Source organism: Schistocerca americana, chromosome 2 (genome assembly GCF_021461395.2).
Source record: "Schistocerca americana isolate TAMUIC-IGC-003095 chromosome 2, iqSchAmer2.1, whole genome shotgun sequence".
Lineage (NCBI taxonomy): Eukaryota > Metazoa > Arthropoda > Insecta > Orthoptera > Acrididae > Schistocerca > Schistocerca americana.
The window spans coordinates 990,345,267-990,368,645 of record NC_060120.1 but is presented as its reverse complement, the minus strand read 5'-3'; positions in this window follow the sequence as shown (position 1 = coordinate 990,368,645).

The following is a 23,379-nucleotide window of genomic DNA, read 5'->3' as shown; positions in this document are numbered from 1 at the left end:
TGACCAATTTTTAAACATGATTATAATTCATAACATTCTATAATTGCTTATTTTATAATTGACTATGTGCCAAATATTTCACTATCTTGCAAGATTTTATTTCTGTATATCTGTAATGACTTTGGTATAAATCACATTCTTACGTGCACACGGGGAAGTTGGCTCTAAACACTAGCATATTTTGCCCACTTCATAGATAATATAACCAGCTTGTATAATAAAGAGCCCCACCACCTGTTCCCATGAAATACCACACATCACATGGTGTAATTGGGATGTCTTTATGATAGTCTTTGTCTCTTATTTTTATGTCAGTGGCTGCTTAGACACAGTGTTGCGTAGTTTAAACTTGTGATTTGATCTTCTATTTTATTCCACAACCACACCAAGTGAATAAGTCTTGCTGTTTGCCAGTACATTAGCCTGTCACACACTTTTGATAAAATTGGTTAATATAACCAAAGATACAATTTTGACGATGACTTGTGCTCTACTAAAGTCTTACAATTTTAATACGTAAGCAAGAGAACAGGTCATGCACCCCATACGCTAATTTAAATGTTTGCCCTGCTATTTTGCTGATACTTGTACCTGCTGCAATTGTAACACTTGAAAATGGCCTAAGGCCGAAATCCACACTGTGTAATAAAATCTGACGTACAGCCGAATGGCGGTTATATCTTTCAAAAAGTTTTATATGACTGAGGTTCCACACCACTTGTTCTCCTGAAGATCGCTTCAGAAATTCATAACATTGTATCATTCACATTAACTCAGAACTGACTTCGACTGTTCTCTACTAGCACACTGGGCAGGTGTCAGGGGTAAAGCGACTCGTCCTCTTGCTGGAGAGGCAGCAGTCACGGATGGACATCTCCTGAATGAGAATCAAACGAGAAATGATAAAGTGATGCCCTCAGCAATCTTTATGTGTGCGGTGTCTTCTGGAGAACGCAGTCCAAATCACGGCTGACACCTCGTATTCAAACCACACAAAACGCTGCATCGACGAATGAGAAACGCAGGCGTCGTCACGCCTCCTAGAGCTTCCCTGGGCCACTGCAATCGACTGTCTATACACGGCTGAGCAGAGGGCTTTTCAGCCCAGTTCACAGCCAATGATTCAGACGACAGCATTTTCTTAGGTACGCCTGCACTGTATTTAATGTCGTAGTCCGAATTTCATGTGAACACTGTCAGTTGTTCTTCAAGTGATGAGTCTTGTAAATTTACCTTTATTGGTATGTGTGGTGTCCACCACAAATAAATGTTGCTTCCGTTAGAGCGTACAAAAATTTAACACCACATAGAGAGTTCTCCACAGAATTGAGGTAGCGAACCGGGGTCGGAGAAGCCAGCTTATGGAGATATGGAAGTAAACTTGTCTAGCGCTGTGTATAGCATTACAGTTTTCTATCTTATTTGCAACTAACATGCGTACAAGTTAACATGTACTGTGCTGTTTATTTACATGTACATTCTTTATTTCCTGCAAGGAAACAAGGAGGATGAGACTGATTACAAGGAAATCATTATGCAGGTTTTGTTTACTTGTCCATAAGGTGACTCTGTTGTGTAGTTTTTACATTGTTGCATGACAGAACGTGCTATTAATCAACGACAGACGTATTCATTACTCAATGCTTTTCAGAAACGTACAGTACAATACAATGGAGCAGTAGCGGTAGAGTTCCGTAGAACTAACTCACATCCACCTTGTGTATGGTAAAGTACATTGCAATGATTTCGCTGCTAAAAGGTTGTACGGGGAACAATTCCCTAACAGGCATCAAATGGCCGCTGCACATACTAGCGTGTGGTGACTGCTCCACGAACAACAATTACACTCATCTCTTCCACAACGAGTCCATACAGGGCTTTTGATCGATTTGGCACCAGGGGTCGCGTTGTGTCAGCGGTTGCTCCAACAATGGGTTGAGGGACCAGTTTTCCCCCAGATCGTACTCATTACCAACGAGGCCTCGTCTGATCTTGATAGTATTTCGAACAACAGGAATAACGATATGTGGGATGACGAAAATCTCATGTTGTAGTAGAATCACATCATCAAGTACGTTTTGCTGTAAATATCTGGGCCGGCATTGTAGGCGACAATCTTCTACCTGGCCACCTGAATTGCCACCTGTACTTGATGCTCGTGCAAAGAGTTCTACGTGAAATGTTGGAGAACGTACCCTGGGCTGTTCGTGAGAGGATGTGAGTACATCTTGACGGTGCACCGCATCATTTCAGTATGGATATCAGCAAGGTTCTGCGCAGAATCGGAGAGGAAAAGAACATGTGTAAAGCATCCACATGGAAAGGAACAGGATGATAGGACATCTGTTAAGACATCAGGGACTGACTTCCATGGTACAAGATGGAGCTGTAGAAGGCAAAAACTGTAGAGGAAGATACAGATTGGAACACATCCATCAGATAATTGAGGACGTGGGATGTAAGTGCTACTCTGACATTAAGAGGTTGGCACAGGGGAGAAGAAATTCTTGATTTCCTGGCCGCTGGAAGGGGAGGGCCTATTCCATGTCCGGCGAGGTCACCAGATCTGAATTCCCGTGATTGTATCCTATGGGGATATCTAAAGTCGCCTGTGTGAGAACCCTGTGTACACGGAATTAGTTGCCAGAATTGTAGCTGCCTATGATGTGATTCGAAACACACCAGGGATATTAGTCAGCGTGCGTCAGAATCTGGTTCGCCGATGTCACGCTTGTAATAAGGTTGATGGCCGTCAGTTTCAGCACATTTTGTAAGATACAGTATAAATGGTACGTTAATTGTGTCAGTGATGGTATTTGCAGATAGCTGTAACTAATGTAAATAATAAAGTACACAGTTATGTGGTTTTATTCCTGTTATCTCCTTAAGCTGGCTTCTCCGACGCCTGGTTCCCTACCTCAAATTGTTCAGTGGGGCACCGTCTATGTCCTGTTAAGTTTTTGCACGCTCTTACGTAAACACCATGTATAAAGATGTGCATATTTAGCCTTGACGGCGAAATATATTCTCAGCGGATGCACTCACTTGTTAGAAACCTTGTGGGATATGCATGCATGTCTGAAGCATATTGCAGAGTACATCGCAGTAATACAGGCACTGCAGAATAGTGTTTCATGCCAAAACAATGTCGCGACAATAATCATGCGTCTCTCTCAGTAGAGGAATCACAGAAATTGTGCCAGTGCAAGATGCAGACACACCGTGACATATGGAAGTTCGGGTCGGACCTGGAGGCGTGCTTGGATGGCCAAGGCGGCTACAGAGAGCAGTAATGCAAAGCGGGAAGTCCGGGTGCGAGTCCCATTCGGCTAAACTCTTTATTGTCACCAGTACATTGTGTAGCTGGATGTTATCATATTGCTGCGCTACGAATGGGTAAAGGCGTGGATTTGGGGAATTCTTGTAAATTTTGGGCAACTGTGGCTTGAAGATAGTACGTAAGGAACCGTTTGTCACATCTGATGGCAGGCGCGAGCTATGTTGATATTTGGCAAACGATTCTACGAGGCGCGCTTACGACACCGTTCGCATGAGAGAATGCACGACTCGACAGGCACTGTATAGGGGTGTGAAGTAATAAAGGCAGCACAAGGCACTGATGTGCTCTGAAGAAGACATATGTTGCAGTTACAATAGCGCCCAGTTATCTGTGTGTAGGGTAAAAAGCGTGCAGAGGAAAGCGGACATTAATTATTAAAGAGCACTCCACTCATCCACTCCAAAGGAACTACGTGAGAGGCGTAAGGAAAAGACGTATAAATAAGCGAGCCCGAAGGCTCAAAGGGTCAGTCGTGTCTTAATTTTGTCTACATCTAGAACCGGGGATAATGACCATTGTGTGAGTTGCAGGCAAACCGCGACCACCTGTGGTGTTGGGTATTGGCGGTCAATCGGCCCACTGAAAATACCACCAACCTCCGCTACACGGACCCCCAATAGCTGTTGCGGGGCAAGCCGCACCTTGGAGCGGCTTTGGCGTGAGAAGCAAAAGGGCTGCTGGCCTCCGCTCTCTGGCGACATCGTCCGGCGGACTTCGAGCTGCCGTACGAGGCGCGGCTTCGCGGCCTCCCAGACGCAGAGCTGTATGCGATCACTGACTGCGCAGCCCTGGGCGAACGGCCAGAGCTGCTGTGGCTCGGTGACAGCTGTTTCCCTCCGGCGCTCTAGAGATGGCCCACGAGTTACGTTTGAGGAAGCCCTGCCCCAGGCTACCGGCTCCGCCAACACATGCGGTAGCCACTCAGCCATGGTGTGGGTAGGAGCGCTAGATCTGCAAGGCTGGGCGACGGGACGCAGACGCAGCAGATCCCGGAATTGGCATTGGCGCCGACCTACGCACGCACGCCGTCCGTCACTATCACCGAGATCAGCGGAAGGCTGGCTGTGTACCTTCGATGCAGTAAAGCCAACGACACGTTTGCCGGTATTTCTCTGCATGGTTTGGCGTGAGTCACTTATCTCCTTTTGTTCAGCATTGATTACGGCTGCTTTTCAGCAGGTGTATCTAAGTTTCAGCGGAGAAATAACACAGCCAACCTCCAGGGATGTATTCATCAGAATGAAATTTTAAAAGTTGTAAATTTACAATGCGAGATGGCACGTTAAAGTTTAGAGCAGACACGATCAAGTCAAGAATTAAAAACGTTCCAGCCTTTGGTACGTATACCTTGCAAGGAACAACGTCAGCTTGATCACAATGATCGCAATGTAACTTTACGGCTTTCAAAATTTCATTCTGATGAAGACGTCCTTATATATGTTGAAGCCTAGGTCATTGTATTAAACAGTTATCTGCAACCGAATGGCTGTGCTATTTCTCCATTGTTACACCTCTCACCGAAACCATACCTCTCCCCCCTGAGCTTCGTGGGATAGTAACAGAATACATTTCTTCTATTTCATATATCTGCTGATCGCAACAGCGCCTGTTCCTTCTGACATGCATGTCTCAAGGACTTCGCACAGTACATCGTAAAAAGACAGGCACTTCAGTATAGTACAACAGAGTACCTAAATCTTCTGGGATGTTGTAATCGACTCACTACCGGAAGAATAAAATTATCGCTGGCATCTTTGAATACTCGGATGATATCCTGACAGTAGTTAACGGAAATTTTAGAGCTCAAATAGATAAAAAATATGATGCATCTCTATGGACAACTCAGCAGTGGTGCGAAGAACAAGAAGGTAAAGAAGGTAAATGTAACAAAACTAGTGATATTCGAATAAAAAGTTCTCGGCTTACTTCCCGTCTGAAATACAGATAAAATTCGGAGATTTCTATGACTACCTCCTTCGTGGTCGTCAAGAGCTAACGGAAATGGCGCCTACTGAGGTGGTATTCTTTTGTCTACAGATTGTACGAGTATTTAGACTCTCTTTCCAGCGTCGTTTGCAGCGCGATCACCCGCATCGGTCGGTAAACTACGAGAAGTCTTCCTCTGTGACTTCCCTTTATCAAGCGCACGCTTACATGCATTGCTAAGTACTAAATTGTGTTGAGTTTGCGCGGCTCGTGTTCATCCCGTTTTCTTACTTGCGTCACTAACTTCCTGCCATATCTGCCCCTCAGTGGCAGCAGCAGCGCTTATCAAATTGTTCAAATGGCTCTGAGCACTATGAAACTTAACATCTGTGGTCATCAGTCCCCTAGAACTTAGAACTACTTAAACCTAACTACCTAAGGACATCACACACATCCATGCCCGAGGCAGGATTTGAACCTGCGACCGTAGCGGTCACGCGGTTCCAGACTGAATCGCCTACAACCGCACGGCTACACCGGCCGGCTAGCGCTTATCGATAAGTGCACTGTCGTACGGTCTCTGGAGCGACCATTAGTATCTCCGGGTCGTCCTGTCTGGAGTTGGGTTGGGAGATCACTCGGGGCGCAGCAGCAGTTCAGTCCGGACGCAGCATCAGTGAAATTGGGGACGAAGCGGCAGTGAGGTGTTGACACCCAATGCTCGCTGGCCGCTGGTAACACACATCAACTGTCCGATGAAAGGAGATTTGAGCGGGACGACCGTTGGTCGGTCGCTCGGTTGGTCGTCTCATCGGGCGACGTGTGTTTGGTCTTTTGACCGTTTCTGTGCCTCGTCACTTGGTCATGTTGCCGGACGTGGGTCGGTTCCTTCCTTGTGCAGAGATGTCGTGGCCAATGGGCAAGATTTACCTCTGCATGGATGCGTCCGAGCGTGGTGCCCGGGTCGCCGTGTCTCCGAGATCCGAACGGACATGGAGTTGAGTCGGGTTGGAGCTGCAGTCAGCTTCGGACAGTCGAGAATCTCCCGACCGTCGCCGACATGTAACTTGAGTGGGAACGACCTGTGTTGGTCGTTCGGATGAAATATATTTGGTCGCCGACCACTTGTGGAAACTCCCTGTGTGTCGAACTGATTCGTCCTTGTTGTTCCACAGTGATTGCTTTTACGATTGTTCGAGTTCTTGAGTAAGTGTGTTTACGTCGAACTGTGTGTAGCTTCTGCGATTTCCACTGAGTACATGAATGCTGTCTGCTTACTCGAATAGGCAGTTGGTCGGTTGCGACAGAGGGAATTGATTATATTGTTGGCTAGGTTCTTCAGCCGTCCCTAAGTAGAGTTGCAACCCGATTGTTTAGTGTTACGCTTGGCTGCCTGTCTCACTTAAACTGTGGTTAGAGTTTCCTCCCCAGGCCAACCCTTGCAAAACTTCTGAGGATCACTTTGTTGTTTGTGATTGTCATTTAATTTGGTCGCAGGTACTGTGCCAGGCTTTCAGCCGTGTATTAATATTGTCTGTTTACGTTTAGTATGTGCCCTTCAGCCGAACTTCATGACAATTATTTTAAGATTAGGCCATCAGCCTTGTTTTATTTACAATTTTTGTTGCTCTGTTTTTAGGCCTTAAGCCGCGTTTGTTAAGAATCTGTGACGTTAATATGTAAATCCTTGTCTGTAACGTTTCTCTTTAATTATCTTGAATTCTTGAAACGGCCTTCAGCCGTGTTCTGTAAATGTTTATCTTAAGGTGGTCTTTAATTATTCGTGAGTAATTGTTTGGGCCTTCAACCGACGAGATACTTCAAGTTTTTTTTTAAGATGATTCTCTGTTTTACTGTGTAAAAGATTATCTTTAGAGCCTCTATTTTATTCTGCAAATTTTTATTAATTGGGCTTTCAGCTGAAGAATTAATTTGAATTTTCCTTAATATGGGCTTAGCCGAAATTTGTAAATGCTTGGCTTTTAAAGAATTTACTTAGCTGATCTGAAATATTATTTCGTCCTTTAGCCGAGAAGATTTTGCAGTTGTCCTTAAGTAAGGCCTTCAGCCGTTACTCTAAATCCTTCTGTTTTAAAAGGTTCATTTAAACTGCAGAAGTTACTTGGGCCCTCAACCGTGAATTAATCTTTGTTGTTTTAAAGAGAAAACTGTGCTTTGGTTTGTGGAATAAAGTTGTGTGTGTTCTTGTATAACTAACGGTAATTGACCTTGGCCCCTTTGCACAACCTAATCCGCTCTGTTCTGCGAAGCCAGATTTCAGGTGTCTTCATTTCATTTGTTTTCACAGAGCCTAATTTCTACTGCTTTCATGATCACATAATCAGAAAAGAAGAGTGAACAAGAATTATCGTTTGTGCAAACAAAATCTTGCCTTTATGAGACAGTCTCTACTTGACTACAGCTGATTTTAAGATACTCCTGTGGTTAAGGTGATGCCGCTGGTGCAAACAAAATCTTGCATTTATGAGACAGTCTCTACTTGACTACAGCTGATTTTATGATACTCCTGTGGTTAAGGTGATGCCGCTGCTGCTGCTCAACACGGCAGTTAGCGACGCTCATTGTAGACAGACCCACATAACTTTTGCCACCTCACAAGGAATATTATAAATCTCTAGTACTCTCAAGCTCAGATTAATTTTAACGGCTCTCAACGTTTCTTTAATTTTCCTATGTGGCCGGATGCCTGGTTCTCTCTGTAAAGAGGTGAACGATGGAGCGAACAGACTCGGTGAGAAAGGTGGACGGTGTGAATTTCTGTGGCAGGATGGAAACTGAGTTCGGAGATCACCTCCTCTGTCATGATCTCAGGTCCATCTTTCATTACCACGGCAGTGAGGGAGGGAGGACGATGCACAGGCTGTATTTGACTGGCTTGGGACACAGTGTTGAATGTGGCGAGGGAGACGTGAGGGTCGAAGGTGAAGCGTGGGATTTCGAGGAGGAGATTTGTGCAGGTAGCCGCTGAGGACTGGCAACCCATATTACATCACAGAGGACGGGGTTGTCTATGTCCAAGGCGTACCAAAAGCACCATAGTAAACGTTGGCTATTTACAGACAAGATATGGAAACAGACATTCCGAGCACTATTTCCTGCAGGGGGACCTCGAGCCACGGCCTGCAGGAAGTATCACTACGCCAAAACCTGACTGGCTGTAGACAGCTATTTAGGGGCTAGAACCAGCCCCATAGTTCAGTTCCTCCGGATACCAACCTCGCGCATTTCGACCGCTGAAGATTACATCATCGTCTCTGAATTGGACTTTTACTAGTGTGTGTGGGTTAAAACGAACCTTTGTGGAAAATTAGAAGTCACCTTTTGTTTGCCTCAATTAGGAGACTTTACTGGCATCGTTATTGTTACATTTCTTTCGTGGTTCAGTCATCATCCTTGTAAACGTAGATAAATAAAAGTTGTGTTGTGAAAAATTGCGAATTGTCAGGCGCTACTGAGTCTTTGCGGGACATGATTTGGGCAGTGGAAATGTGGGTGAGGTACTTCGTGATTGCAAAAGTAAAGAATTTCTATAAGGAGTTTGGGATTAGGATGGGATGGAATAAAGGTGTGAACAACTGGGAAATAAGATGTTCGGGATTTAGCGGTGTCCATGTAGTCAGTGGAATCGTGGTATGTCTGGGACTTTTTGGTTACAGTACTGGTAGTGGGGTGTACGTTAGGGCATTTTCATGGTTTCTTGGGGGTAGTGAGATGGAGCAGGGGTTGGGGAACTGCAGAAGCTGTGACATGTCGTGGTGCAGGTACTCTAATTTGGTTTCTGTTGGTTGGAATGCTTGTTGACTTGGGGGCAGGTATTGTGGATTTAGGCATTGGCAAGGTAGCATGGCAGTGTGTGATTTTTGTTGATGTTGGAGTAGGGCATGTGCTCGGTGATGGATAATTTGGATATGTGGGAAAGGAAAAGGAAATAGTGGGAGGCTGTAATGAGGCCGTGGGAACAGTAGAGTAGGCGAAAGATGTGAATTCGGATCGGGACGAGACTGTGCGAAGGGGTTGGTGGACATATGTGGGTGGATTGGAGAAATTGTTCCAACAGTGACAGTTGAAGCGAGGGAAGGTACGGTTTAAATGATTAAGATGACAGAAGTGTCCGTAGTGAAACAAGGGAATAGGAAATAGCAGTTACCGGCGACGAAATGTCGAGGTGGTGGGGGGTAACGGCAGCGGTGTTCGGAGTGACGCAGTGATGATGACAGCAAATGAAGGTGACGGTGACGGAGACGAGGATGAAGGTAGCGAGTCGACTGCGGCGACGTTGGTGAGACTCGACACAAGTGAGGCGGCAATAGCGAGACGGAGGTGGAGAGGCGTCGGCGACGAGAGGGCAGAGACGACATGACGACGATCCACATGGCAGATGAGGTGGGGGGAGGGAGGAGCACACGTGGATATACACAAGAGGTCTCGAAGATACGGAATACAACCAGTATGGATGTGAACAGCATCTATGGTATACTGGTCTCCAGCACAGTAGCTCGCGAGTTTGGTCAAAGGCCTGGCTGCTCTCTGTAATCACAAAAAGTGAGTGAATGGATCAACAACGAACTTTACCGGACGTCTTGTAACGTCCGCCACGACCAAATACAATGTATAATAGAGAAGAGAAAATGAAGGAAGAAAAGGGGTAGCGTCTTTAATTTTTTATCACAGAGTTCTCGGTTCCGGATTTGAACCCCGCCACAAACTAAATGTTTAATAACAATTGTCAGATTTGGCGGGCGAAGACTTCCAGCAAAAGACGTCATTTCTTGCGAACGGCCTTGTCAAAGAGGGCAGAGGAACGGACAGAGGTGAAATGGATGGTGCTCCCGTTGGTGGTCAACTGCTAAAGAGATGTTTGGTAACATAGCTCGCTGACTATAGCACATTTAACACACATATTAATGCATTCGGCGGAAACGCCTCACAAAATAGTCACTCATCATCATCATCATCATCATCATTTACGACTGATTATGCCTTTCAGCGTTCAGTCTGGAGCATAGCCCCCCTTATACAGTTCCTCCATGATCCCCTATTCAGTGCTAACATTGGTGCCTCTTCTGATGTTAAACCTATAACTTCAAAATCATTCTTAACCGAATCCAGGTACCTTCTCCTCGGTCTGCCCCGACTCCTCTTACCCTCTACTGCTGAATCAATGAGTCTCTTGGGTAACCTTGCTTCTCCCATGCGTTTAACATGACCCCACCATCTAAGCCTGTTCGCCCTGACTGCTACATCTATAGAGTTCACTCCCAGTTTTTCTTTGATTTCCTCATTGTGGACACCCTCCTGCCATTGTTCCCATCTACTAGTACCTGCAATCATCCTAGCTACTTTCACATCCGTAACCTCAACCTTGTTGATAAGGTAACCTGAATCCACCCAGCTTTCGCTCCCATACAACAAAGTTGGTCGAAAGATTGAACGGTGCACAGATAACTTAGTCTTGGTACTGACTTCCTTCTTGCAGAAGAGAGTAGATCGTAGCTGAGCGCTCACTGCATTAGCTTTGCTACACCTCGCTTCCAGTTGCTTCCCTATGTTGCCATCCTGTGAGAATATGCATCCTAAGTACTTGAAACCGTCCACCTGTTCTAACTTTGTTCCTCCTATTTGGCACTCAATCCGTTTATATTTCTTTCCCACTGACATTACTTTCGTTTTGGAGATGCTAATCTTCATACCATAGTCCTTACATTTCTGATCTAGCTCTGAAATATTACTTTGCAAACTTTCAATCGAATCTGCCATCACAACTAAGTCATCCGCATATGCAAGACTGCCTATTTTGTGTTCACATATCTTAATCTCACCCAGCCAGTCTATTGTTTTCAACATATGATCCATAAATAATATGAACAACAGTGGAGACAGGTTACAGCGTTGTCTTACCCCTGAAACTACTCTGAACCATGAACTCAATTTACCGTCAACTCTAACTGCTGCCTGACTATCCATGTAAAGACCTTTAATTGCTTGCAAAAGTTTGCCTCCTATTCCATAATCTTGTAGGGCAGACAATAACTGCCTCCTAGGAACCCGGTCATATGCCTTTTCTAGATCTATAAAGCATAGATACAATTCCCCGTTCCACTCATAACACTTCTCCATTATTTGCCGTAAGCTAAAGATCTGGTCCTGACAGCCTCTAAGAGGCCTAAACTCACACTGATTTTCATCCAATTGGTCCTCAACTAATACTCGCACTTTCCTTTCAACAATACCTGAGAAGATTTTACCCACAACGCTGATTAAAGAAATACCTCTGTAGTTGTTACAATCTTTTCTGTTTCCATGTTTAAAGATTGGTGTGATTACTGCTTTTGTCCAGTCTGATGGAACCTGTCCCGACTCCCAGGCCATTTCAAATATCCTGTGTAGCCATTTAAGACCTGACATTCCACTGTATTTGATGAGTTCCGACTTAATTTCATCCACCCCAGCCGCTTTATTGCACTGCAATCTATTGACCATTTTTTCCACTTCCTCAAATGTGATCCTATTTCCATCATCATTCCTATGCCATTCTACCTCGAAATCTGAAACATTACTGATCGCATTTTCACCTACATTGAGCAACTCTTCAAAATATTCCCTCCATCTGCCCAAGGCATCCACAGGATTCACCAGCAGTTTTCCTGACCTGTCCAAAATACTTGTAATTTCCTTCTTACCTCCCTTTCGAAGACTGCTAATTACACTCCAGAATGGTTTTCCAGCAGCTTGACCCATAGTCTCCAACCTGTTTCCAAAGTCTTCCCACGATTTCTTCTTGGATGCTGCAATTATCTGTTTGGCTTTGTTTCTTTCTTCAACATAACTTTCTCTGTCTACCTGGGTTCTGGTATGTAGCCATTTTTGATACACCTTCTTTTTCCTTTTACAGGCTGCCTTGACTGCATCATTCCACCAAGCTGTTTGCTTCATCCTACTTTTACACACTACTGTTCCAAGACATTCTTTAGCCACTTCTAGTACTGTGTCCCTGTACCTTGTCCATTCCTTTTCTAATGACTGTAACTGACTACACTCAACTAACTGGTACCTTTCTGAGATCGGTGTTATGTACTTGTGCCTGATTTCCGTATCCTGAAGTTTCTCCACTCTTATCCTCCTACATATGGACCTGACCTCTTGCACTTTCGGCCTCACAATCCCAATTTCACTGCAGATTAAATAATGATCAGTGTCATCAAAGAATCCCCTGAATACACGTGTGTCCCTCACAGCCTTCCTGAATTCCTGATCTGTTATTATATAGTCAATGACAGATCTGGTTCCCCTGCCTTCCCAAGTATACCGGTGAATGTTCTTATGTTTAAAAAAGGAGTTTGTGATTACTAAGCCCATACTGACACAGAAATCCAAGAGTTGTTTCCCGTTCCTGTTGGCCTCCATATCCTCTCCAAATTTACCCATAACCTTTTCATACCCTTCTGTTCGAGTTCCAATCCTGGCGTTAAAATCACCCATGAGCAGAACACTGTCCTTGTCCTTTACTCTAACAACTACATCACTGAATGCCTCATAAAAACTATCCATCTTATCTTGATCTGTCCCTTCACAATGCGAATATACTGACACAATCCTACACTACTGCAAGAAAACAGGTGTTAGGTTACCAATGAATCTCATTAAACTTCTTTGTTGATACGTTATAATCAGTATATTGTAAGGTAGCGTCGGCAGCTTGGTTTGTGGTCTTTGGGGATTTCAGGGCTAAATGGGAGGCAGTGGAAATAACGTTTCTCTTGCACATCAGAGAGAGGCTCCGGGTGAGGCGAGCGGCTTCATTGAGGTGATGGGTATAGCCTGTATGAAGAATTTCTGGGGGAAAGCCAAGTAATGTTATTAAGAATTTGTCCCCTGGCAGCATCTTGCTCCGGGACATTAAAACGCATGAGAAGATCGGGTCACATTTCAGCCAGCTGAAATTAGATAGTTCTGAAGAAGAAGCTGGTATGTAATGAACTAAAGAAACAGGGGTGCCTACCCGAGCTTCCAATTTTTATTTCCTTTTTTGTGAGGGGGGGGGGGGGAGGGCATAGATTGATATGTTTTCATCGATAAACTGTAGCCTAGTGCTGGCACATTGACTTTTGATGTTTGAAGTTTCCTTGGCACGTCGCGAACGGGTGTGAGTTCCGTATGCGCCAGTTTCAGGATAATGGGCAAATGCCATACGGGAGAGAGGATTCTGAAGTACATTAGCGATGAAGTCACCTAGCAGAGGTGAGCACGGCAATGTAGCCCATGCACAGTGACAATGGCAAACTTGGAGCGGCGTCAGGTTTTTCCGTTTGGATCTGGCTATGTGACGACTAGCTACTTACAAATTCTTCTATTCTTTCATTCCCACTGCCGATCTGGAACATTTCCATGTGGTGAATCATGTTCTGACCCTACCACAGGGTAGAGTTCTGAGGTGTAGCTGCTTTGACATCATTATAAATGTCATAATTTGCCTCATATTCTTTAATTTAATGATGAGCTTCCGTCTGCTGTGTTACACTTTAATGTGGCTTAGCTGTATCAAAACGAGTAAACACATTACTTTATTGGGTAAATCTTCATAGTGCTCGCGCGATTTAAGGTGCTGTATCATTTGAGTGTCTATGAAAATTGGTTCTGTCTTCAATATTTGCCGCCTTTTGTGGTACAATATGTTAAATTTATGTGTTCCTTTTACTTAAGATTACAAAGGGAGTCCCAACAGTAACTTGTGGAGTCCTGCGACTTAATTTTATGTGAAAATACACTCTCAGAGGAGAAAAGAAGACATAATAAAAAGTAAAATAAAAGCAGAATTGACAGTCTTCCCTGTTTTCAGCAATTTATGTATAAATACATTAAAAAAAAGAGTCGACATACCACAGCGGAACTACCCGAATAGCTTGGACATCGGTAGAAGTGATGTACAAGTGCAGCCAAACAAGTGTTTACCTTCTCAGAAAAATTGGATGATTTATTTGGCAGTAAATTGAGCAAGTCAATATCGCATTGGTCCACTTCTGGCCCTTTTGCTAGCACTTCTTCGGCCTGGCATTGATTGACAGTATTGTGGGATGTCCTTCTGAAGAATGTCATGCCAAATTCTGTCGAATTGGCGCGTTAAACTGTCAAAATCCCAAGCTGGTTGGAGGGCCACGCTCATAATACTCCATAGATTCTCAATTGGACAGTACTCACAGACCTTGCTGCCGAAGTAACCGTTTGGCAAGCATGGAGACAAGCAGTAGAAACTCTCGCCGTGGGCGGGCGGGCGTTGTCTTACTGAAATGTAAGCCCAGGAGTGCTCGCTATGAAGAGCAACAAAACGGGACGTAGAATATCGTCGGCAGTGCTGTTCTGTAACGATGCTGCAGATGACAAGCAAGTGGGTCCTCCTGTGAAATGAAATGGGTCCGCAGACCCTAATTCCTTGCTGTACAGGGCGTCTCTCGACACGTCACTGCTGGTCATCCCGGCTGAGTTACAAGAGCTTAGGCCGCATGTGGCCGACACCACAGGCTTATTGATGTACAGAGGAAATTGGAAGTTACGGGACCAAACTGCTGAGGCCATCGGTCCCTAGGCCTACATACTAATTAATCTAACTTAAAGTAACTTACACTAAGGACAACACACACACTCGTGCCCTTGGGAGGACTCGAACCTCCGACGGGGAAAGCCGCGCGAACCGTGACAAGGCGCCCAATACCACGCGACTACTACGCGCGGCTGGCACCAGTTGACAGTAAATTCCCCAGGTGTGACTCCGCAAGTATAAGCGTATGCTAAGTGTGAAGGTGTGGGACTGGGCTTAAGTGACGTGTGTTCAACTAATTTACTGGAACACTGCCATGATAAACTGATTATGCTATAGATATTTGGAAAAGGTGCAACTCTGGTACTTTCATTTAAATTATATGTAAATATTTTAAGGCATTCTGGCATGTGTGGCATTACTGTTTTCTCTGTTTGTGTTTCAGAGATCTAATATGTAACAACTTCGTCATACTTGTCTAAATCTGGTTGGAAGTCCTGTTGAGACCTGTGGCGAATGTGAACATCTTTTGTACCTCTTTCGGAAGGAAATTTTTTGGGATGTGCCTTTAACTTCCTTCATCCATTATTGGCCTGCTGTTTTGGTTTTGTAATTAACGTGTGTATGTTCTTTAACTCTCGTTACTGAAATTCTATCAGCTGCTACTTTTGAATTGACTGGAAGCTGTGTCACACAGATCTTTTTAAGGGAAAGTTTTTTCTCTGAATTACTTGTTGGTGATTTTAAACTGTTCGCTAATCATCTTTCAAGTGTTTGACTTTACAATAGTGCGTGCTCAGGTTAGCAGTGTGTGTGTATCATGTAAAACTATTGCTGAAATAAATTCGGAACTTGTATTTTGCTGTGTTGCGTGATGTCCTTAGGTTAGTTAGCTTTAAGTAGTTCTAAGTTCTAGGGGACTGATGACCGCAGATGTTAAGTCCCATAGTGCTCAGAGCCATTTGAACTATTTTTTGTATTTTGCTGAGAGTGGACATGGAAACTTATCTCTCCCGGATTCACACATCGTTTCAATCGTGATTCAGTACTAAGATGTTAGTATGGACATTTAGTCTTCGGTGAGACCCGTTCAGATACCTGTAAGATGCACCACAATGTCTTCATAAGAATGTATGGTTTCTACTAGATAATATTGGCAGAAGACCTCTTAGTGTTACCTGAAATTTATCGTATCTTGCTATAGATGAGGAGAATGGTTACCGAACAGTTCGTCAGAAAAGACAAGACATCTTTGAAAAAGTAACAGTGGTAAGTGGTAAAGTAACAAATGAGAAGAAAGAGCTAAAGAAAAAGGACGACTGATGAATGGCAATTAATCTGGACGCAGCCTGTACAGGAAGAAAAGTGTATACTATTCTACCAAAATTTAGAGAACGTGCGAAAATGAATCACTTTATCTCTTCGAAGGAGTTAACTCATTTGCTGACAGGACATGGATTTCATGCAAATTATCTTCATAGGCTCAATATAAAATCATGATCAAAAATATAATGACTACCTGTTTAGTAGTATGGTACCAAATATCTGTGCGCAGGTCACGCAAATTACGGTCCGAAGATTTGTGGGGAGGAGACCTGCCGCCCGATAACGTCCCAGATGTGTTTCATTGTGTTCATATCAGGCGAAATTCGTGGCCAAGAGTGGAGCACGCCGTCACGCACGTCGAACCACTGTAGCACGACGGCCAGTTATCTTGCTGGAGGAGGTTACAGGCGATGCAGGTGATTCACTATGAGGTTTACGTGCCCGTCCGGTTAGCCGTACTGTCTAACACACGGCTTTCCGGATTGGGAAGGTGCGCCTTGTCTCCGGCACGAATACGCCCGGCGAACTTGCGTCGAGGTCCGGCGAGCCAGCCAGTCTTTGGATGGTTTTACGCAGTTTTCCATCTGCCTCGCGAGTGTGGGCTGGTTGGCCTTATTCCACCTCAGCAACACTATGTCGGCAATTGCTGCGCACGCGTACACCACCATTACCATACCACGCAAACATAGGGGTTACACTCGTCTGGTGTGAGACGTTCGCTGTGGGATGGGGCGGGGGGGGGGGGGGGGGGTGGTTCACCGGGGGCAAGCCGCACAATAACCCTGAAAGAGTGGTTCGGTTTTCGGACGGCGGAGGGGTGAAGTGGATTGTGGTAGTCGTCGTGGGGTTGTGGACCACTGCGGCTGCGGCGGGGACGGAGCCTCTCCGTCGTTTCTAGGCCCCCGGTTAACATACAGTACATACAATACAATAATATTTACATTTTCCACAGTTATCATATTGCCATAGATTACTTCTACAGGTCCAGAGGAAGCCCAGGTGAATGTTCCCTACAGCATAATACTTTCCCCGCAGGCTACTGCCCATAGCACAGTCTACTTTCTGAGAACTCGTTTGCCTGGATGACATCATTCCGGGACATGAAAATCGACCGGGTGTAACGAGGAACCTGATTTATCTTACAAGAAGATACATTTCCATTGATCCAAAGTCCAATCTAGATGATTTTGTGTCTCCGACTACTGTAAAGGACGACGTCAACATGGGAACACGTAGAGGTGACGAATCACATGTTCAACACAGTGCAGTGAACACTATGCTCGAAAACACTTGTGTCGTTACGTCTGCCACAGATTGCAGCCTATACTGCTTTACAGAGCATGCAAGCCTCCGACTGTGATGTCAACTTTTCTGAGACATACAAAGAACATGGAGAAATCTCACCAGCTGTCCAATTCAGCCTCTTCTCAAAGAAACAGAGTTGAAAAATACTGTCATAGTATATCTAGCCTCAGATTCGTTTTGCTTAAGTAATCACGAGTTAATTGGTAATAGGCACGGGCCTATATCCATTAACTGAAAAGTCAGTGAATTTAATCTGCCTATTTACGTGTTAAAATCAGTTTTTCATGGCCAACTGAGGCCACCAATAACCTGCCTGAGTCACAGCAATTTACTTGATCGCCAATCTTTTAATTTAGAAAATTGAAATTTTCAGAAAATTCAAGGCCAATACTTTCATATTTAAGCCACTGCAACGCTGGCTCATACGAACACTGACCCCGCCCTTCTTTGGAAAATTGCCGCAACCGTTGCGTTACCAATCTGATTGCTGGGAGGCTGGGCGGCTCCCTCAACTAAATACACTTACAGCGTTTTGCATCGCTACTCGCACTCAAGTTAGCAACAGTAACCTTTTCCTGTCGGAGGTGGCACACTGCTGCGCAGTGTTCGGGATTACTAAGCTGCTGTAAGATTCTACTTCAGTTCTGAGTCAGCTTTACCCGTGGCTACCAGTGGTGCAGCACTTGACACAACTTTCCTATACGTGGGCTAGCCCTCGACATTGAGGAAGCAACAATGTACAGATTCAGTCGACTTGTGGTAGAATGCTTCTTCTTCGTCCGTGATTAAATGCAAACACGTGATACTTCTCCGCGAGCAACCAGCGTTGCTGTTCCACCGATGTTAGACCGTAAGCTTTGTCGCGCTGTCCTTGTTTGTGCACTTGCGTTACGTGAGTCGTCACGCCCAACTGCCTTCGTTCTTAATTCTCAATTCATATCTACACTCCTGGAATTTGAAATAAGAACACCGTGAATTCATTGTCCCAGGAAGGGGAAACTTTATTGACACATTCCTGGGGTCAGATACATCACATGATCACACTGACAGAACCACAGGCACATAGACACAGGCAACAGAGAATGCACAATGTCGGCACTAGTACAGTGTATATCCACCTTCCGCAGCAATGCAGGCTGCTATTCTCCCATGGAGACGATCGTAGAGATGCTGGATGTAGTCCTGTGGAACGGCTTGCCATGCCATTTCCACCTGGCGCCTCAGTTGGACCAGCGTTCGTGCTGGACGTGCAGACCGCATGAGACGACGCTTCATCCAGTCCCAAACATGCTCAATGGGGGACAGATCCGGAGATCTTACTGGCCAGGGTAGTTGACTTACACCTTCTAGAGCACGTTGGGTGGCACGGGATACATGCGGACGTGCATTGTCCTGTTGGAACAGCAAGTTCCCTTGCCGGTCTAGGAATGGTAGAACGATGGGTTCGATGACGGTTTGGATGTACCGTGCACTATTCAGTGTCCCCTTGACGATCACCAGTGGCGTACGGCCAGTGTAGGAGATCGCTCCCCACACCATGATGCCGGGTGTTGGCCCTGCGTGCCTCGGTCGTATGCAGTCCTGATTGTGGCGCTCACCTGCACGGCGCCAAACACGCATACGACCATCATTGGCACCAAGGCAGAAGCGACTCTCATCGCTGAAGACGACACGTCTCCATTCGTCCCTCCATTCACGCCTGTCGCGACACCACTGGAGGCGGGCTGCACGATGTTGGGGCGTGAGCGGAAGACGGCCTAACGGTGTGCGGGACCGAAGCCCAGCTTCATGGAGACGGTTGCGAATGGTCCTCGCCGATACCCCAGGAGCAACAGTGTCCCTAATTTGCTGGGAAGTGGCGGTGAGGTCCCCTACGGCACTGCGTAGGATCCTACGGTCTTGGCGCGCATCCGTGCGTCGCTGCGGTCCGGTCCCAGGTCGACGGGCACGCGCACCTTCCGCCGACCACTGGCGACAACATTGATGTACTGTGGAGACCTCACGCCCCACGTGTTGAGCAATTCGGCGGTACGTCCACCCGGCCTCCCGCATGCCCACTATACGCCCTCGCTCAAAGTCCGTCAACTGCACATACGGTTCACGTCCACGCTGTCGCGGCATGCTACCAGTGTTAAAGACTGCGATGGAGCTCCGTATCCCACGGCAAACTGGCTGACACTGACGGCGGCGGTGCACAAATGCTGCGCAGCTAGCGTCATTCGACGGCCAACACCGCGGTTCCTGGTGTGTCCGCTGTGCCGTGCGTGTGATCATTGCTTGTACAGCCCTCTCGCAGTGTCCGGAGCAAGTATGGTGGGTCTGACACACCGGTGTCAATGTGTTCTTTTTTCCATTTCCAGGAGTGTATTTTGTGACTGTCACTCTCTCTATGCTCTCTATGGACTGGACGAGCTATCGTTGCGTCTCTACTAATCCACTCTATGCTTTTGCGTCCCGACCTCTATCGGGCAAAGTACAACCATAATTTATAGTGTGACTTTGTTGTCCATCTGTCTGCCGGTGCACCTGTTAAAAGGCTTTCTCCTCAGGAATAGGTAAAAGTTCCAAATTGAAACTTATGCCACGCACTAAAATCCATGGTCCCGTGGCGGTGTAAAAATTTGAGGCTTCTAAGAAAATGCAGTCGAACGAAATGACCATTTATGTCGCATATTTTAATGCTCGCAAACTCACTGACCAAAACTTATGGGTACTTCCTATTGACATAGAATCGAAAAATTAGGCAAGGATCAACTTTTAACAATGCAGTAGAGGATTTGTAAGTGTATCATAAGGGAAAAGAAAACTCTCTTCTGTCGTTTGTTGTCTATCTGTCTGTCCATCTGTTAATGCCCCTTTCTTCTCAGGAATTGATAGACGTATAAAGTTGAAATTTATGTAACAGATTTAGTTTTATGGGCCCTTGGCGGTGTAAAAACGTTAAGCTTCTAATTCACTGCAATCAATAGATACGGCCTTTTATGTCGCATATTTCGATACTCGCGAAAACCATCATTAAGACCTATAGGGTACTCCCCGTTGACCCAAAATCATGAAATTTGGGAAGAGGCAAGGTTTCGCAGTACAATTAAAGGTAAAAATCAAAATTGTTAATTCGTAATTATACCACATGGGAAATATGTTCCTGTTATGATTCGTTATCCGACTCAAAACCTAAAATTAAAATATTCTCGAAAGTTTAGAAACTTTCGGGACCATTATCTCGCCAGAAAGCATGAACTGTCTTTACAGATAATTAAGTTGGTACAGAACCCTCAGAGTGTGTGCTTTGTTGCCGCCTGGCCAGTTCCTTATGTTTATTTAACTTGATGTACAGCAAGATGGACGCTCTTCGGGTACCACAAAATTGTGGTCTGGCTAAATCCCATTTTGTGCGACAACACTAGATCGAATTCACCTGTTTTTATATTGAATGACCTAAATTTAATTACTGTTCTCTGTCTGTTACTGGTCTGTAGTTCACCCCCCTCCCCCCGTCCCTGTTCCCTTCATTAGTCAAGAAGTGCCTGTTGTAGGTAACGTAGACTGATGTGTCCATTGCCCAGGCAATAGAAGACTACCAGGTGAGACCGTTATTGTCTCCTGATCTGGCAAACGGTCATAGCCAGATCGTCTAATTTACAACGTGCCAAGCATCTACCGACTTAGCAACCATATCTAGCGTATTCGTGGTCAGCACAAACTACTGGGTGTCCCCGGCTCTAAAAAGTATACCTGCAGAGCTACGACAGTTCTTCGCTTTCGATATTGTGAAACTAAACTCTTCTACTGCAGGTCCTTTGCTTTCCATTTGAGAGGAGGTGTTATGGATCAAAACAAAAAAAAAAAAAAATTGTCTAGTAAACATAACGTATACAATGAATATCTTAAGAGTTATGAATACTTGTTCAGTAGAAGAGATGTCTTTCGTAGTGACAAAGATTAACAATAGCACATAGCTCTTAAGGTTCTCACTTTAGAGTCCATATTTACTATACTTTTTTTTTTTTTTACTTCGAATGATGGTTCCTGCCATATCCCTGAATTCTGACCATTCCTCCTGGGACACTCTGTATGAACAGCGTTGTACTGAAGCAGCGTGACGATTCCAGGTTCATGTTGACGTCATGCTCAGGACTTTCTGCTCAGTCCATAGATACAAGGATTACGATCACCTATGATTTTCAGGTGCGGAGCAGGCGCCCAAAGGCGACGCAGATGTGTCCACCTGGGTTCGGATTTGGCAAAATTAGTGGCCAAGACATCAACATGTACTCGCCATTTGCTCCTCAAACCACTATTGCATGATTCTGGCAACTTATCCTGTTGGAAGATGCCTTCGCTGTAGGTCTACAAAACAAAATAATGGCACTGGCACTGATAATCACTCATGCTTTTCAGAGCAAATGCAAGTGAAATTTAACTACCAATAGAAAAAACTTAATAAAAAGGAAAGGAAACCATTAACTTTCCGGGTTAATCAAAATCGTTTCTAGTAAAGGGCACAGGTTTTACACCGGAATTCCGACACAGCGAGGTCACAAATCACTTGTATAAAACCAACTGACAATCCATATCTACAGCTACATGATTACTCTACAGGTCACAACTGTGTCTCGAAGAGGGTTCATGAAACCACCTTTAAGCTGCTTCTCTACTGTTCCACTCTCGAAAAGCGCGCGGGAGTAACAAACACATCTTTCCGTGGGAGTTCTCTTTTCCCTTATTTTATTACGATGATTGTTTTTCTCTATGTAAGTGGGAACCAAAACAATATTTTTACACCCTGAGGAGAAAGTTGGTGATTGAAATTTCGTGAGAAGGTCCTGCCGCGGCGAAAAACGCCTTTGCTTTAATGACTGCCACTCCAATTCGTGTATTATATCCGTGGCATTCTCTGCTCTATTTTTCGATGATACAAGACGAACTCAGCTTCTTTGAACTTTGTCCATTTCCTCTGTCATTTCTATCTGCCGGGTATCCACAGCACACATCAGTACTCCAGAAGACGGCGAGACCCATGGTGTAAGCAGTGTCATTACTAGACCTGCTACATTTTCTAAGTGTTTCTGCCAATGACGCGAAGCCTTTTGTTTCCTTTCCCCACATCATTATCTGTACGATCGTTCCTGTTTAAGTTATTCATATTGGCAGTTATTACTATTAAAGAGTCGCTTCATCAGATTTTTGAACGACAAAAATGATGATACTGAATCGGTTAAAATTAAATTTATCGGTCTTCAGATATGCTTCGTAGGTAACACAGTTCTGTTTGTCTAGGATAAAAATTAATGATAGCGGAATTCAAAGAATTACATTAATCAATTGTGAGACCACATTCAATTCAATTTTGGGACAGTGTATAAATACCGAAAGCACCTGGATGCTATATGGAAGACTGCTACTCGAGAAGCAAATAACTCCTCAAAATCTGAGCAGCTCGAATATGCAATAATACTGTAAGCAATAGACTGATGATGCCAGTACAAAAAACTCACTATAAAAAGCAAACTCGCCCGCATCTCGTGGTCGTGCGGTAGCGTTCTCGCTTCCCACGCCCGGGTTCCCGGGTTCGATTCCCGGCGGGGTCAGGGATTTTCTCTGCCTCGTGATGGCTGGGTGTTGTGTGATGTCCTTAGGTTAGTTAGGTTTAAGTAGTTCTAAGTTCTAGGGGACTGATGACCTAAGATGTTAAGTCCCATAGTGCTCAGAGCCATTTTTTTTAAAAAGCAAACTCAAGTTGAAAAATAAACTCACGAATTGTGAGATGTGCAGAGAAAAGGCAGCGCAAATGTTAAACGCGACACGTACCCATAAAACAGCGAAAGATGCGCCAGGCTGGGGGTTGACACCTATCGAGATCTCTGTGACAACCCGTCGCCCCGCAATCCCGAACACCAAGGGTAGTATTCTGTCTACGTTCCACCCA